We start from the raw sequence: 17546 nt of genomic DNA, 5'->3' as shown, positions 1-17546 counted from the left end.
TTTTTCATTTGACTAGAATCTTTGCAGATACGTAGTAATGTATTCATGGCACCCCTAGGGATTATACTTGTCTCCTGGGGGCTGCTGACTCACTTGTGGATGTGAAATTAGCATGTATTTGTGGGATATACTATTCTGATCATCATGTGCCATGATCCTTGGTCCTAGTTATGTTTTTGGCATTCACAGACTTTAAAAAGTATTGATACACTCAAAACAAATAAAGGAGTGGTTTACAATGGGACTAACTAGTGGTTTCTGGGCACTGGGTGTACTATTGGAATGTGAAAGTACGCGTCTTTCATATTGACGATTACCATCCAATCTCCCTGACAAATAGATAAGAGACCTTACTTATTTTTCTACATCTTGAACTTCGTTGTTTGGACATAGAAATTCAGAGTAGTTACGTCCAGGACCGGCCTCCATCCTCCAGATGATTTGGGAACAATGAGGAGTCTGTTGTAGAATCCTTCTGATGAAGTGTCTTCTACCACTTCTACCCTTGCTTCTTGAGGTCTGAAACCTCCTTTGACAGAGCTGAAAACTTCTCTGAGTTTTCTGAATAAACCCTCATGGTGATGGGTCAAGACATTAAAGGATGTTTTTCCCTGACGGGGATTGAGTATCCTTCTCTGCGAACTGTCTTCACTTATGGTTCTACTGATCTTACTTCCAATCTTTCCCAAAAGCGCAGGAGTCTTACGCCCACAGGTGTGCAGAGGACTGGATCCTCACTTGGCAGATGTTCGAGTAGTAGACTTCTTGCCAGTTGGTCTGATGGAATGTGGGTTCGATCATGGTCAAGGTTGGGTTCTTCCTATGCTGCCTTGAAAGGGCCATTGGTAGGTGTACAACAAGGTTCCTTAGGCCATTTGGTTGACTGTGCAAAGAGACTGTGAAATGCTTTCTTCTAAAGCTCTGTAGCTACTCATTCTACAGTAGCCCGCAGAAACAGACTGCTCTTATCCAAGGCAGCAAAAAGGAGAGAAGATCTCTGAGAAGGTGTAACTCCCTTTGAAGTGAACAAACACCACAGCTCTCTCTTGTTGAGGATACCAGAAAAAAAATGCTGCTAATGCTTGTGCTCTGTCTCGGATCACTTTATTGTTACAGGAAAGCACCCAAAGCCAGTCTGCTGCAAACTTGTCTTGCAGTGAGGGACAATCTTCTATCTTCTTAGTGACTGCTCCCACAGACCGGGCTAAGAAACTGAATAATAAAAAAACTTTAAAAATATCTTTAACAAAATGGTCCAAGTCTGTGGGAGATAAGCAAATCTTAGCTGAGTCGAAGGACGATCTACTCATTGGATCAATTAGAAATGAAAAATTCCCTTGAAAGGAGGCAGAAACTCTCAAGAAAGGCACTTCTTCGGTTGCATAATAACCATACCTCCTCTACGATGTGACGAGATGAGCAAAAAACTGCCTTGCCAAACTCTCTCTTCTTGGCTAGCCAAGAATTAATGCCAGGCAAAGCCTTCTTGTCAGGATTAGGAGAAGACAGTGTCACTACAGAGAAGTACGACGGAAAGCAGAAGAGAAAGTAATTCATAAGTGAGGCATAAGCCAATGAGGGTTGCTCTTGTTCAACTTCCTCTTCAGCTGAAGAGACAGGAGAAAGAGCCGTGTCTGATTGAATTTGAATATCTGATACTAAAGGAGCAGGTGAAGGTTTCCTTAAAGTTCCATAATGTTGTCTTAGCAGCGATGAATCAGAATAAGAGATGGATCCCGAGTCAGTGAGATTTACTAGCACTAGCTTTGTCCAACACCAGATTTACTAGCACTAGCTTTGTCCAACAGGGACTTCACTGATGGTACACTCATTTGAGCCACTGTCTCCACTAACATATTTCAATTCTTTATCCATGGGCTTCCAGACTGGCAATGGCACTAGGTTCAGGGGGGGTGGAAGCCAGGTAATGGAGTGGAAAGGAGTGTGAGAGGACTGGGAATAAGAGAAAAAACTGTCACAGAAGTTGGAAGAATCAGTTTAGGAGATGAAGACCTAGAAGTTCTAGCTTGGGCTCTAAGGACTGCCCTTCGACTAGTTTTTTCTAATTTGTTCAAACGTGCATTTAAATTTGCCACTTACTGTCATCCTAGTCTTTCCACTCTATACATGTAGAGTCAGGTGAACAAATTTGCCCTCAGCAATTATAACAGATTGAATGAAGGTCATATTTGGAGGAAGTTAATCTGGTATTGCAGCCCTTGCTGCAATACCGGCTACTAAACACACTAGCGTCAGACATAATAAGTCAAAAGCTAATTATTCTCTAAGCTTAACTAAACTAAAGAAAAATAAAGTGCAGAGGTACCACAAATAACAAGTACTTCTCCAAATCCTTCTATCAGCAAAACCATCCGATAAGCTATCCTACCTATCGAGTATCAAAGCTGCCCAAACAACTGTATTTGATCGTTGAGCAGCAGAAATGAACTGAGCTCTTCAGCTACGTTGTACCTGATCTTCCCCGGATGTGAGTGGTGTATTTTTACCTACACCATAACAGTAGAGGACTACTGTAAATTTTAAATCTAAAGCTGTCTTTGAAGTAGAAACTAGAAACTATAACTATGAAATTACTTGGTAAGTTAAAAAAAAAAAAAAGAACTGCTACCCAATCACTAAGAACTGGTGGGTACTCCAGGTACCATGTACCCGCAGGCTTTCCATAAAAACTCAACACCTATTACAAGGCGAGGAATAGTAGAGGGACAGAAGACTCCTATGCTTCCTCTCCCAACATCATGCCAGCCACAGATAAAGGTCCCAAAGCACAGCAACTTTCATACGTAGTCTCCACAATCTTGAGATAGTGCACTGCAAAAACTGATTTGCATCTACAGAAGGTTGATTGGAAGATATTTGACTAGAACATATTGTGCATGAAGGCGAGAAAGGCAGCAACTACCTGGACCTCATGAGCCTTAACTTTAAGTTTGTATGACTTCATCTCCATTTCTGAGAGTGGGATTCAGAAATCGTTCTCCTCAGAAAAAAATCAAAATTTAAACAAATAAATTGTATTTTTCCTAACTATACAAACCTGCGGTCCTTTACATTAGGAATTACTTTCAGCATAGGCTGGAAATTAGCTGTTGAAGTTTCAAACAAGGTAGTTAGGCAGTTAACTACTGTCCTCTAAGTGGGAGTTCTGCCTGACTGGATGTAAGCATTCCAATTTGCTTTAGGCTCAGGAAGCAGATTGAGGGGTGGCATGAGGTGGGCCAATATATCAAGGATCTCAGGTTTGTATAATTAGGAAAAATACAATTTACCTTTAAATATTGTAATTTGTTCCTACACGATATACAAACCTTCGGTCCTTTACATTAAGAAGACTCACTGATTGGTGGGAGGTTTCTGAGTGAGCCTCTATGAACAGACTGGTGTTCACCCAACCAAAGGTCCCCTTCCTGGTCATAAGAGCAAGGCAGGGGACCTAGCCTCTGTTCAATAGATCAGTATAAGCACTGCAAGATCAATAACCAGACCTCTGGACCATTTCATATGAGGGAGAAAAATGTAACCTCATGAAAAAAACAATCAAAACCATGATGTTGGTGACAGTAAGGCAAATACAAGTATACGTACTATATGTATTGGGTTTGTCTTATGTCAATGTCCCCTTTCCCCCATTGCTAGGGAAAGGGGAGGATACATATATTGTTCTATAATCCAATCAAAGAATATAGAAAGGTTACTCTGTTTAGTATAGTCTTACTGCATTGGCCGCCAGTTCCAGCTTGTGACGGATGTCACTCTCTGCCTGAAGAAAGAGAGGAGAGTGAAAGGGGGAAAGAATAGAGCCAGTCACTCTCACATTCGCACCACATTCATACTGATCACAAAATGCCAGATGCAACCTTGTCCTGTTAAAGGAGCTGGGTAAGTTACACAACTTGTTGAGAAGCTACCTTGGGTCCCAAGGAAAAAGTGTCCAAGGACTAGTGGGCTATATCCCAAAGGTAGAAAGAGGAAAGAGGTGAAAGTGGTCTGGTTAGACAACACCCGCTCTTTCAGTACCTGAGGAACGAAAGGGAGGGACCAATACCCCTGACTTCGTGAGCTCTCAGATGAAAGGTACCAGTGTTGCTCCTTCCTTAAGCGAAGTATGCTTTCCTGATTGCTTTACGAAGCCAGAAAGAAATAGTGTTCTCGGAGACTTCTTTCTTGGTCACAAAGAGGCATTGACAATCAAGCTGGAAATGGCCAGTTCTATTCAGATAGAGTCATAGCACTCCAACAGGACAAAGTAGCATCTTGTCGGGGTCATTACCACAGAAGTCCACTAGGGAGGTGATTGATTGTCAAGGACTCTATCCTATTTGTAGATTCTGGAGTCGTGGACTCACGTATTCGCTGATTTCTCTATAGACATATTATACCCATCATTTGCGGGAATTTGCATATTTGGGGCATTTCTCTATGAGAAATATCCTCAAAGTACTGAATTTTCATATCAATTCATGGTTAAATGCACTTTTTGTGATAAACTATCAAAAAACCCAGGTATGACCATTTTTAGTGGGTTTTTCTTGAGTTTCAACTAACAAAATACTACTATAGGCAGTTCTAAGCATTTTTATAGGGGTTCTAAGTATTTGCAGATTCTAGCTGTGGTAGTATAAAAACGTTGGGTTTATGTGAATGTATGTTTGATTTTTCTTATTATTATTTTGTTAGTTGTTATGGTTGATTAGTTTAGGCAATTTTTACACTGTAGTTTTAGGATTTGTTTTTTATCATTGTTTTTATGTTTATGTTGAGCTTGTGGGTGAGATATTGTTTAATATTAATGTTTGTCTTTTCTTTTTTTACATTCCAGTTAGGTAGATGGGAATAAGTAGATCTGAGGTTCCCCTTCTCCTGTACTCAACAGTGGAAGCTGGGAGACAGTTTTGCCAGTTGGTTGTGGTCCCTTTTCTTTCTGGGCCCAACGGCGAAGTGGTGGTATGTTGGCTAAGTTGATGGCCTACAGAGTTCATGGCTGCTGAGTTGGGGAAGACTTTGCTGATGCACAATTGGGAACTGGAGTTGAACCTCAAGCAACAACAGTACTTGAGCAAACGGACAGCGATGTTGAGGGAGGTCAACGATTCCAGGCTACACATCTATGAGTAGCTGGAAATACGTATTGATTCAGGAACTAGAAAGAACAACCAGAGGCTCCCTGCAAAAGGAGCTGCTGACAAGAGGAAAATGAAAAAGTTTATGCAGTATCACTGCAATACATATTAGGATTAAGGAATTAAGTTTAGATTCTTATGTGATCGGGGTAATGTTAAGTTAGACTTCGTTAGGTATTAGGGGATAAGATTAGATTAACCCTCTTACGCCGATTGGACGTATTAAACGTCGAGTCAAAATGTCTCCCGTATGCTGATTGGACGTATCATACGTCGGCTCAAAAAAGTTTTTTTAAAAATTCGCGGAAAAATACTTATAGGCCTACCAGCCGAAAACTTTTGAATCACGCGCCTTGGGGGATGCTGGGAGTTCACGGATCAAGGCGTTGTTTTGTTTACAATTGCTACGCAGGTGCGCAAGTGCGAATTTCTTTCTTATCGCACTAAAAAGTATCAGCGACACATCTCAAAAATTATTTCGTCACTTTGACATAATTTTTGCACCATTTTAAATTATCCTTTACATGAGTATTATATATGAAAATGTGCGCAATTTCATGTAACATACATACAAAAATATCATGAATTGTAGCTAAAATTCTTATATATAATAATATTCAATCATTTGCCTTCATTTTGCAACAAATTGGACGTCTCTAGCACAATATTTCGATTTATGTGAATTTATGAAAAAACTTTTTCCTTACGTTCGTGCGATAACTCTTCCGATAAATTTTTTTTTCGTGCGATTGTCCTAATGTTTGCACCCTTTTAAATTGCCGTTACATAAAGTTTTATATATGGAAATGTGCACAATTTCATGCACAATACAACAAAAAACAACCTATGGTTGTAGCTTTTATCAGTTTCGAAATATTTTCATATAAATAACGTTAAGTGCAAAAATTTCAACTTTCGGTCAACTTTGACTCTACCGAAATGGTCGAAAAACGCAATTGTAAGCTAAAACTCTTATAGTCTAGTAATATTCAATCATTTACCTTCATTTTGCAACAACTTGGAAGTCTCTAGCACAATATTTCGATTTATGGTGAATTTATGAAAAAAAAAAAAAAAAAAAGGGATTTTGACGTAAGGAAAAATCTATTTCTGGGCGATTGGTTCGTGTCGCCCAGCGAAATATCCCTTTAATAATCCATTTATTTCTAAGGTAAATGCACTAACACATACCAGAGAATAAATAAAATAAAGAAAAGGTCAGTACCACTGACTCGCTCACACTCTAAGAGGGCGTCGGTATGAACACTAGGCGAGTGAGACCACTACCACGACTCTTACCTATAGAATCTCCTACGACAAAACCCCACAAGAGGGGAGCCGACCCACAGAGTGGGCAGCAACTACTACTACTCCATCCCACGCTGCCGACTGCTGCGCCTCTGGTGGCCATCCTGAAGTTAGCAGACAATCTTGAGCGCAGGGATGGGTATGGTGGGATTTCGCTGGGCGACACGAACCAATCGCCCAGAAAAGGGATTTTGACGAAGGAAAAATCTATTTCTGGGTGATTGCTCGTGTCGCCCTATGAAAGTATCCTTAATATCATTCTTTCTAGGTAATTAGCCTAAAATTACCAGAGAAAAACAAAATTAAGAAAATGTCAGTAAAACTGACTCGCTCACAATCTTAAAAAGAAGTGTCGTATGATATAGGGGCGAGTGTGGAACACTACCACGAGACAAAACACCATTAGAACTTCCTATCAGATCCCCCCAAGAGAGAGCTGATACCAACGGGCGATGCAGCCTCTACTACTACTACTAGAGGACGCCACGGACAGCAGCGCCCCTAGCGGGTCATCCTTAATTAAAACCAATAAATACATCTTGTCCTGCAAGGGGGGGGAAAACAAACCTTAAAAAGGGGGGGTTTCATAGGGCGACACGAGCCAATCACCCAGAAATAGATTTTTCCTTCGTCAAAATCCCTTTTCTGGGCTCAGCTCGTGTCGGCCTATGAAAGAGTACAGAGAAACAGACAAGATGGAAAAGGAAACAATGAAAAACAGTTTAAATGATGGATATAATATAAGTAAATCAATTACAGCATACAAATAAGCACTTAAACTACTTATTATAACAGTAAAATAATAGAATGTTAGTAAACTTAAAGTACTTAAATGTAAATAATAAAATTACAGAGATGCATGTAAAATAAGACAAATTTGGGATTTACTTAATTAGAATACATAATTACAAAATATATATACATACATGTGTCCTACCCTAGCATAAAAATAAGGGTAGGTACACTGAAATCCATCATTAATACAATTAATTTCAAATATACAAACACATTGTGATTGAAGTTCATCACAAGCACAAAATGGTGAATATACAAACATATTGTGTCCTACCCTAGCATAAAAATAAGGTTAGGTACACTGAAGTACATATCAGTACAAAAAGTGGTTGTCCCTAGCAAAAAATAAGGGACAATCCACTATATGATACAACGGCTAAGGCTATGATGTTGAGTAGCCTGACGATAGGTTGAGGCATGTTGGTTGAAGTAGGTAGAAAGGAGACCTGGATCAATACTACAACTACTAAACAGTATCAGGGGAAACTATGTTTCCCGCTGCTACTGCTGAAAACTTTAAAGATTCCAAGGACTTTAAATAATGCCGTTTAAAGACTGTCGGGGATTTCCATCCAGTATACTTTCCTAAGATCCTCAAAGTTCATATGTTGGAAATAATTAATTGAGGTGGCTACTCCCCTGATATCATGTGCTTTTGGGAATGACTCAGGGTTGGCTTGTTTAATGAAGTAAAGGATTTGCTGTCTAATGCCTTTAACTGATAAAGTACCTTTTTCTTTTTCTCTCATAAAGAGAGCACCTGAGGATCTAGAAGAAGTACGAGAAAGAAAGGCTCTAAGAGTTGATACTGGGCAGAGAGAAGGATCCTGTGGAAGTGGGATAACCTTCCAAGGAGCCCACCTTGCAAGAGGATCTTCATTTTTGGCTAAAAAGCTACGATCCGGAGCAAGTAGAACTTCTCCTGATGGGAGGAATGGTTCCACTGACCCGCATCCCTGGATAGAGCCGACAGTTCTGAAATTCTAGCTCCTGAGGCTAGGCTTAATAAGAATAATGTCTTCCTCAGGAGCATAATGAACGTACAAGATGAGTCAGTATCTGAAGCTAGTTTGAGGACATCATTTAAGAACCATGAAACTGTAGTAGGCCTCTGAGAAGGTCTAGTCTAGCACAGGCTTTAGGGATAGATGTGAAATAAGTTTCAGTCAAATCTATCTGCAAACCTACTTGAAAGATTTTCTTCAAAGCCGATTTGTGAGTGGGTATCGTGCTAGCTGCTAAACCTTTTTCAAACAAGGATCTGAAAAAGGATATAGCCAAATTAACTGTCATGGTTGTGGTGTTCGAATCTCTCAAGAAAGATGCTAATTTTTTAACAGCTGTCATATTGTCTAATGGTTGACTCTCTCTTATCTGATTCTAGGAAGAGAATGTTCTGTGGATCAATGTCAGCATCTTTATTAGCCGCAAACTTCATGAAGTCCATAAAGTTAGGGTCTGGAGAGTTCTTGAGGAAGCGAACACAGTCCTCATTTGTACTGATTGTGACAGTTTGGGATTGGGGATCCGTTGAGGTCGGAGACCCAATTCCAAAAGAAGAGGATACCAGTTGCTCTTGGGCCAATCCGGTGCAATCAGAGCTACTATCCCTTTGAAAGACCTTGTTTGTCTAGGACTTTCAAGAGAAGATTCACTGGAGGAAAAATATAAATCCTCCTCCACTGATTCCAATCTAACGACAGGGCGTCCGTGGCATAAGCCAGAGGTCCAGGTTGGGGCCACATAGCAAGGGAGCTTGTGGTTCGCTTGTGAGGCGAAGAGATCCACTTGAAGACCTGGGACTCTCTGGCTTACCCACTGGAATGACCCGACGTCCAGAGACCACTCTGATTCCAGAGGAACTGACCGGGACAGGGCGTCTGCTATCACATTTCTTACTCCTGCCAGTGAGTGGCAGACAGATGCCATTTGTGTTTGTTTGCTAATGCAAAGAATGGCTATCATGACATGGTTCACATGCTTGGATTTGGACCCTCCTCTGTTTGATGCAGTGAACTACCACTGCACTGTCCAAAACTAGCCTTAGATGAGACTTCTCGGGAAGCAGTCTCTTCAGAGTAAGAAATACTGCCATTGCTTCCAACACGTTTTATGTGGAGCTGGCGAAATTGAACTGACCAAGTCCCCTGAACCTGTTTGAACTGAGAGTATCCCCCCCACCCAGACAGGAAGCATCCGTGTGAATGGTTAACACTGGGAGGGGATATTGAAGGGGTACCTTCTTGGCTAAGTTCTTTACTTTTGACCAAGGCCGTAGTTGGTTGCGGAGGATCTGTGGAATTACTGACAACTTGTCTCGATATTTGGAGTTTGCTCTTGACCGCCAAATTCGATTTATATCTTTCAGCCTTGCTTTCAGAAGGATATCTGTTACCGAAGCAACTGAAGAGACCCCTAGGATTCTCTCCTGGTTTCTTCTTGATGTCTGTTTGCATTTGAGGAATTGCCTGACAGATTTTGCTATTTCCTTCCGTTTGGCCACTGGAATTGATAGATTGTGGGAAGACAAATCCCATTGGATTCCTAGCCACTGAAATGAGATTCCGGAGTAAGTCTGGATTTCGTTTTGTTTATCTGGAACCCCAGATGTTCCAGAAAGTGAACTACCTTTTTGGTAGCTTCGAGACATTCCTCGACTGTTGGTGCCCAGATCAACCAATCGTCGAGGTATGCCGCTACCATGATTCCCTGAGCTCTCAATTGTTGTACAACCACTTCTGCTATCTTTGTGAATACCCTGGGGGCTACATTCAGACCGAAGGGCATCACTTTGAATGAGAATGTCTGATTTCCTAGCCTGAATCCTAGGAATGGGCGGAAGTGTCTGGCTATAGGGATATGATGAGTATGCGTCTGTAAATATCGATGGAGCATGTGACGGCTCCACGCGGAAGTAGGGTCCTTACTTGCGAGAGGGTAAGCATCTTGAACTTGTCGCAGCGAATGAAAGAGTTTAGCTTTGACAAGTCTAAGATTACCCTTCTTTTTGTTGACCTTTCTTTGGCACGCTGAATAAGCGCCCTTGAAATTTTAGATGTTTGACTCTCGCAATAGCTCCTTTTCTGAAGGAGTTCTTCCGCGTATCTATCAATTCCTTTGACGGTACCTGATGAAATGATTTGATTGGATGGGGGATCTTTGATCCAACTCCAGCCTAATCCTTTGGACACTATGCTCTGTGCCCAATTGCTGAACCCCCACCTGTGGCGGAAGAGGAACAGCCTCCCTCCTACCTGGGGAGCCTCATTGCTGATGGGCGGGTTGGCCACCACGCCCTCCTCTGAACTGCCTACTCCTTGTGCCCCTTCCTGCGCCACGCTGACGAAAGTAACCTCTCGCCCCTACCCTCGGTTGAGAGTAGCCTTGAGCCTCATAAGCAGGGTTAAAGGCCGGCGAGATAGCGTAGGAAGTAGATGGTTGAGATTGCTGGGGCACCAGGAGGAAAGGTTGGGGTCTGTTTGGATGTGGAAGTTGTCCCTGTTGGTAACTGGGACTGCCTGCACAAACTGCTGCTGATGTTGAAGTTTTTTATAAGGCTGGAACCTCTTACCAGCCTTCTTTGGTTTCTTGCCAGCAGTGGGAACGGATTCCTGTTTCCTCTTAGAGGAAATACCCCACCTAGCTCTAAGGCTCTGGTTGAGTCTAGCAGCTTCGTGGTGGACTTCGTTCACTGCGGACTCTGGGAAGAGATCCCGCTCCCCACATGCTCAGCCAAGAGTCTATTAGGCTCATGCCTGATAGTGCACTCTTGAAGGACATGCTTCCGGCAGTCCTCTGGCTTGGAAGAAGTCAAAAGCGTCTGACAGAACCGTCTGAAATTGAGATTTCGCCAGAATCTTAAACAGCGGTTCCGTAGCGTAGGAAAGAGCAGCCATTTCCGTAACGATGAGAGAGTTTGAGGGACCTGCCAACCTAGTTCGCGCATCGAACTCTGCCTGGATTAGGGAATCCGGCAGCCTAGGTAATTTCTCACCGAACTGGTCCATGGCGCAGTCCGGCTTGAGTTTACCCTGCGTGAATGTAGCTGGCAGGTTTTCCACAACTCTCCGAAGGCGGGGAAGAGTGGAGAAGTAGACTCCGACTCCCTCAACTGTGGAATGGGCTCATCCTTGAGGACTGCCTGAAGAGCCTTCTCCACCAATTTCGTAGCGAACGGAAGAGAGACCTCCTCTTCCGTCGCGAAAATAGTGAAGGGACTCTTGTAGGCCTGGAGTTTAGTGTTAGTACACTCCCAGTCCTCAAGGCAGTGAACCCATTCTCGCTGGGCGTGATCTCTACTGTAGAGAACTGACTCCTTCGAGATCTTATCCTCTCTCGTGAGAGCCGTTGGCGTCAAGCTAGCATACCCCATGAAAGGCTGCGTCAGACCCGGAGGGTAGAACTCGAAGTCCTCAATCCTTCGAGTACCAAACTCCGGGATCGAAATCATCCCGTCCTTAAAAAGGAGCGTAGGCCGCTACTCTCCATGGATTCTCCATAGAGAAAGCTGGCAAGGAGTCGTAAGGCGGAAGTGGAGAATCCCCGTGCTAGATGCAGGGGAGACTGGGGGAGGAGCCTGAGTTAGCCCAGCCACTCGTCCTCATTCTCTCTCATTCTATTTGAGAGGTCCTGGATAGACTGTCCAGTTTGAGACAGACTGTTTCGATAATTGCGCGAACATCTGCTCAAAACGTTTGTTCCCAATGCTGAAATTTGGGAACCTACCAGCACCCCTACCTGTTCCATCATCCCTGGTGAGACAGCAGAGGGAACGCAGGTGCTGGTGCTTGCCACCCTTGCCGGCATAGCCGAGAGGAGGCAGCGGAGGCGGGAGAAGGCAGTGACTCGGTGTAGCGCGAGCCTTCCTCCTTCGAAGCCTTGCTTCTGGAGCTCTTCGACTGGGAAGAGCTCGGCTTAGCCTTCACCGCATCGGCGTATGAAAGTCGACGACTTCCTGGCCGAAGAAGACGAAGACGACTTCCTAGAAGTCGACTTAGACAAGGTCTTCGGTTCTTCTCTTTCCCTTCTCCTTAGGAGGTACAGAGAGAGCGGGAGGGCGGCTAGGGATCTCGGATCCCGCAAAGCCTTGGAAAGAGGCGGAAGAAGAAGGGACAGGAGAAGATCCAGGAGCGCCCAAGGAAAGACCTTGGGCGCCCGACAAACCTACCTCAACCAACAAATCCTCGCTAACCTACCGGCCATTGGCTCAAGGTTCAGGTCCAGAGCAGCGACGTCCGGAACCGACTCCTGGGATGCTACGACCCCAAACGATTGCTGGAGGTCTTGCTGGATGGAGGCTATCAATGGGGCAGCGGACAAGGGGTCGACGTAGCCCGTCGACTTGCCCGCGGGGTGGAAGATCTGGATGGCCAGCTTCCTATCCAAGATGTAGGGCTGGCCCTTGGCGGCGTTTTTCCCAAAGCCGCCCACCCACGCTTTCAGGGTGGCGAGGGCGACTTCCCTCACACCGCTAGCCTGAAAGAAAGTGAGATTAGCTACCAATTGTGGACAGGGTTAACAAACTTACGACTAGAAGTTGTTAGTAAAATCATAAGTAAGCCTATAATGGACATACCCCATCTCCCAGCTGACCGACCAGGTCGTAGCATATAGCGCAGGCTTCGGGGTGCCAGACGATCGTCTCATTGTACGACGTGGCACACGGGGCGTGAGACCTGCACTCGTCATGTCCACAGGGGTCGTAGAGCGTCGCATTACAGGCTGGGACCTGGCAGTTGGTAGCCTGTAAGTGAAAAGTACATGAGTACAGAGTAAACACTTACAGCCTAACATGCTCCGTTGGTGCCGGAGCGATAAAGTTAGATAAAAACCAGAGCCCCGCTAAAACCAAAATACGTGTGGTAACCAGGTTGGAAGATAGACTATGGCTCCGCCCATGGCGGAGGCACAAGAATCAACCAACTAGGAGTGGTGGTAATGGAAACCACGACGGACAATGGCGGGGATGGTTGATAAAAAAATAAAAATAATAATAACACACAATCATTGTAAAATATCTTACAATTAGGGTACATATCCTTAAAATAACAAAATTAAAACAACTACTCTCCACCCGTCTACTAGAAGAGTGCGTAGGTAAGGGTAATCTCCCTTCCGGTAGCGGGGGAGAGAGATAAGGATATAGTAGGCAAGCAACCGACCACTCATAGCGCCCACCCTGCCCGCTAGCGGAGCCAATAACCTATAACCAAAGGGGCCCCGGCTGCGACGGAAGGCTCCTTACGTATCTGGAGGGAGGTGGCTAAGCAATGGGGAGGGGGGGAGGAAGGTCCCGGCGAAACACGGCGGAGCGAGAAAGGGGGAGGGATGGCCGCCTACTCCTCCCCGCCTTACCAACTACCCTCATGGAGACCCGGTACCTTATAGTGGTCGCCCTATACCCCCTGCTGGGGGACCCCCCGGTCACCTCCGAGAGTGGGAGAGAAGGCGATGAGGTTGTTATAACAACCAAGGGGTCCCCCAGCCCCTCCCTACATCAGAGAGGGAAGGGGAAGGGGCAGGGTAAGGTGCTATAGGACACGTGACCGCAAGTGGCCTAGGGCCGCGAGCACACAACCGTGGTAGGGCCACGTGAACCGAGCTGTACCAATATGTGGAACAAGCACCTAGGCTAGCCTAACACCCTAATAATAAAAATACATCGAAAGGAGGAAGAGACACTTTTAGTAAAAGAGAAAGAAGCCCAGGAGGAGGCAGACTGTTCGAGAAACAGGAGCCGCTACTCGGAGCCAGCGATAGCCGATGTAGAGCAAGAGCCGGGATGCTGGGCCGAAAATAATAATAGTCCCTAAATACCAAGCTAAGAGAATGGTAGAGGGCTGAACTAGCTAAAACTCGATGTAAACAATGAATGTGATAAAGTAAGCCCATAAGCATAAGAAGTCCCAGTATGGAGGACCGGGAATTCTTACGAGGCGGCATGGCCGCCACGAGACAACCGGGGAACCGTATATGACCTATAAAAAGGAAAATACTGGTACCCGGAAGATAAAAATACGGTAAAACGTTACTTATGAGTTACTTAACTTAGCCGTGGCAATTGCAGAGCGTTCCATGATGAAGATGCGGATAAATCGCAAGAAAAGCACAAGCACAAGAAAATGGCGACTTGTCGCTGGCGCTAAAAATTAAGGATGACCGCTAGGGCGCTGCTGTCCGTGGCGTCCTCTAGTTAGTAGTAGTAGAGGCTGCATCGCCCGTTGGTATCAGCTCTCTCTGGGGGGATTCGATAGGGAAGTTCTAATTGGTGTTTGTCTCGTGGTAGTGTTCCACACTCGCCCCTATATCATACCGACACTTCTTTTTAAGAGTGGAGCGAGTCAGTTTTACTGACATTTTTCTTAATTTGTTTTTCTCTGGTAATTTTTAGGCTAATTTACCTAGAAAGAATGATATTAAGGATACTTTCATAGGCCGACACGAGCTGAGCCCAGAAATAGATTTTTCCATTACGTCAAAATCCCTTTTCTGGGCTCAGTTCGTGTCGCTGCGCGAAATCGTACCAGAGAATTAGCACAAGATTGTAAAAGAATAAATAAATAAGGTCTCAGTAAAACTTAAAATAAAATAAAGAATTATAATTGCTAAAAAAATTATCATATACACAATTATAGAAGTTAGAAAATATTCCTTAAAATTAGCTTAAAGTTAACATATATGTACAGGGCTTACATGGAATATATGTTGAACTTAACATTTGTGTATAGTTAATATGTACAAAGAATAAATAAAGCAATTATAATAATAAAATGAATTTGAACAAACTTAGACAATAATTTAGTAAACAAATGTATATGTCTTAATATACAAAACCCGTAACCATTGCAAATGTAGATGTGTCACCCTAGCATAAAATAAGGGGACCACATCAAAGAGATCAGAATATACAAACAATTGTGGGTGACCCTAGCAAAAAAATAAGGGACACCCACTGTACCATAACAAGAGCAGCTAAGACTCAAGGTAGACGTAGATGAACATGGTAGGTATAGACAAACTGTTGAATGAGATAGGTAGAAAGGAGATCTGGATCTTCAACTTAAGATAAGCAGAGTCGAAATATGTTACCCGCCGCAACTGCTGAAAATTTCAGAGCTTCCAAGGACTTTAAGTAATGACGCTTAAATACTGTCGGCGATTTCCATCCAGTATACTTTTTCAAATCATCAAAATTCATGTGTTGGAAATAGTTAATTGGGTGGCACTGCCTAACCATCATGAGCTTTAGGGAAGGAATCAGGGTTGGCTTGCTTAATAAAGTACAGGATCTGTTGCCTGATACCTTTAATAGATAAAGTACCACCTTTTTCTCTCTTAAAGAGGAGGACCCGAAGAGGATGAGGATGTCCTGGACAGAAAGGCTTGTAAGGTCGATACTGGACAAAGAGAAACATCTTGCGGAAGGGGTATAACCTTCCACGGTTCCCACCTCAACAAAGGATCCTCATTCTTTGCTAAAAGCTACGTTCCGGAGAAAGTAGAACTTCCCCTGTGGGAAGAAATTCTATATGATTCGGATCTCTGGATAACGCCGACAGTTCTGAAATTCCTAGCTCCTGAAGCCAAGCTTAATAAAAAATAGAGTTTTCTTAAGAGCATTATAAATGCAATGTCGTAGTTGTCTGTTTCTGAAGCCAGCTTTAGAAACATCATTAAGAACCACGACCACTGACGTAGGCCTTACTGAAGGTCTAAGTCTAGCACAAGCCTTGGGAATAGACGAGAAGTAAGAGTCTGTCAAGTCTATGTTGAACCAGAGTTGAAAAAATCTTCTTCAAGGCTGACTTGTTTGTCGTAATAGTGCTAGCTGCTAAGCCTTTTTCAAATAAAGATCTGAAAAAGGATATAGCTGAATTGATTGTCATGATTCTAATATCTGATTCTCTCAGGAAGATTGCCAACTTTTTGACTGCAGCATCATACTGTCTCAAAGTTGAATCCCTTTTATCAGATTCCAAGAAAAGAATATTTCGTGGATCAATATCTGCATCTTTTTTAGCCGCAAACTTCATGAAGTCCATAAAGTTAGGGTTTGAGAATTCCTGAGGAAGCGAACACAGTCTTCGTTTGTACTGACTGGGAGAGCCTGGGATTGGGAATCCGAAGAGGACGAAGACCCAGTTCCAGAATCAGAGGGTACCAATTGCTCTTCGGCCAGTCTGGGGCTACTAGAGCTACTTGACCCTTGAACGTCCTGAGTTTTGTTCAGTATCTTCAGGAGAAGATTCACTGGAGGAAAGACATAAATCTTCTTCCAGTTGTTCCAATCTATGGACAGGGCGTCCGTGGCATAGGCCAGAGGGTCCAGGTTGGGGGCCACATAACATGGGAGTTTGTGGTTCGCTTGAGATGCGAATAGATCTACTTGTAGACCTGGAAACCCTCCGGAGAATCCATTGGAACGAAATGTTGTCCAGTGACCATTCCGACTCCAGAGGAACTGAGCGGGATAGAGCATCTGCTATGACGTTTCTCACTCCAGCTATATGGGTGGAGGAGAGGTGCCAACTGAACTTGTCCGCCAGGGAGAAGATGGCTACCATGACATGATTCAGATGTCGTGACTTGGAGCCTCCCCTGTTTACGCAATGGACTACCACTGCGCTGTCCAGAACTAGCATTATGTGGGAGTTCTTTGGCGGACATAACCTCTTCAGAGTCAAGAACACTGCCATCGCTTCTAATACGTTTATGTGAAGCTGGCGGAACTGGGGTGACCAGGTTCCTTGAACCTTCTTGAACTGAGAATATCCTCCCCAGCCGCTTAATGAAGCGTCTGTGTGGATGGTAATCCCCAGAGGAGGAAACTGAAGGGGTACTGATATGACAGGTTCTTCACTTTTGCCCAAGGGCGCAGACGATTCCGTAGAATCTGTGGACTGATGACAACTTGTCCCTGGATCTGACATTTGCTCGTGAGCGCCAGATTCTGGTTAGGTCTTTCAGTTTGGCTTTCATCAAGATGTTTGTCACTGAGGCAAATTGGAGGGAACCCAGGATTCTTTCCTGGCTTCTACTTGAAGCATATTTGTGCTTTAGAAATTGCTTTACTGACTTCGCTATTTCCTTTCTCTTGGCTGATGGAATCGACAGAGTATGGGAGGATAGATTCCATTGAATGCCCAGCCACTGAAAGTTGGACTCCGGAGTGAGTCTTGATTTTGTCCTGTTTATCTTGAACCCCAGATACTCTAGGAACTGGATTACTTTCTTGTGTGGCTTTGTGACATTCCTCGACTGTTGGAGCCCAAATCAACCAATCGTCGAGATACGCTACTACCA

The 17546-nt window shown here is 43.9% G+C and overlaps 1 protein-coding gene and 1 long non-coding RNA gene across 2 annotated transcripts in view; one reads left to right on the top strand and one right to left on the bottom strand.

The window, feature by feature from the left end:
- Window positions 1-17546, top strand: part of LOC135195843 (uncharacterized) — a 126744-nt gene that overhangs the window by 34042 nt on the left and 75156 nt on the right. The gene's annotated exons all lie outside the window — the stretch shown is intronic.
- LOC135195478 (peroxisome assembly protein 10-B-like) overlaps window positions 1-17546 on the bottom strand; it is a 72771-nt gene that overhangs the window by 18309 nt on the left and 36916 nt on the right.

The sequence above is a fragment of the Macrobrachium nipponense genome, chromosome 16 (genome assembly GCF_015104395.2).
Source record: "Macrobrachium nipponense isolate FS-2020 chromosome 16, ASM1510439v2, whole genome shotgun sequence".
Classification (NCBI taxonomy): Eukaryota; Metazoa; Arthropoda; class Malacostraca; order Decapoda; family Palaemonidae; genus Macrobrachium; species Macrobrachium nipponense.
This window is presented reverse-complemented; position numbering and strand designations above follow the sequence as displayed.